We start from the raw sequence: 1,399 nt of genomic DNA on the forward strand, positions 1-1,399 counted from the left end.
CTGACTAGTACTTCCAGTACTATGTTAGAGGTGGCAAGTATGAGTACTCTTCATGTATTCCTGTTTTTAGAGGGAAAACTTTTCACTTTTCACAATTGTGACGTTAGCTGTGGATTTGTCAGATAGCCTTTATTTGGTTGAGATAAATTTCATCTATTCTTAATTTATTGTTTTTTATCATGAAAGGATATTGCATTTTGTCAAATGCTTTTTCTGTGTCTATTGATATGATCATATGGTTTTTGCCCTTCATTTTCTTCATGTGATATATCATATTTACAGGTTTTTGTGTGTTAAGACATCTTTACATTCCTGGGATAAACCTCACTTGATCATGATGAATAACCATTTCAGTGTGTTGTCCAATTCAATTTTCTAGTATTCTGTTGAGGATTTTTGTGTCTATGTTCATCAAGGATATTGGCTTTTACTTTTCTTATAGTGTCTTGATATAGGTTTGGTAGCTTACAAGGGTAATGCTAAGCTTATAAAATAAGTTGAGAAGCATTTCCTTTTCTTCAATGTTTTGGAAGAGTTTAAGAAAACCTGGTATTATTTCTTCTTTATACCTTTAGTAGAATTTTGGCAGTGAAGCCATCAGGTCCTGAGCTTTTCTTCAGTGGGAAACTTTAACTACTTCACTCTCCTTGTTATTGGTCTGTTCATATTTTTTATTTATGAGTCAATCTTGATAGGTTGTATGTGTCTAGGAATTTATCCACTTCTTACCTGATTGATATTTTTTTTGAACAATGGGAAATATGTATTCCTTTGTATATAGTAAGAAGACTGATGACTCCAACTTCATAGGAAAAAAAAAAGGAAGCTGATAGAATCAGGTGTACCTGCCCAAATAAACTTGCCCCGCCCAGGCACAGTCAGACTCATGTTCCTCCCAGGAAATAGGAATGCCACCAATCCTGGCTGCCCTAACCCTTTAAATCCCTGTCTGCCATAGCCCATGTGTGGATTTCTCCCTAGTCAGGAATCTCACCCCATCTGCCCTCCAGGTGGAATAAAAACTACTTTAATTGGATGAATGGGATCTCTGTCTTCCTTTCGTCTTGCATCTGGGAATGATTTTATCCTTTAGTCTGGAACCTTTCAGAAACAATGCCCCAGGGCCCACTGAAGTGCAGAAGCAACCAGCCAAAATTCTCCATTATCTAAAGCACATTGCTACTTAAGTTAGCTGAGCAGTGAAAATACCTACTCTAAGTTTAGAATTCCAGACCTACATTATGGAGCCATATCACAAAGGGTTCTTGAGTGTGGGGGAGAGGACAATGAAAGGAAGGTCAATCTAAGACCCATCCCTCACCATGTAGACTAGCAGATCCCACCACCCTGCATGGTTACTAGATCTCTCTTTCTCTGGTTCTTCTTTTTTTTTTTTTTT

Source organism: Otolemur garnettii, unplaced genomic scaffold (assembly GCF_000181295.1).
Source record: "Otolemur garnettii isolate 467f Iridium unplaced genomic scaffold, OtoGar3 scaffold00003, whole genome shotgun sequence".
Taxonomy (NCBI): Eukaryota; Metazoa; Chordata; class Mammalia; order Primates; family Galagidae; genus Otolemur; species Otolemur garnettii.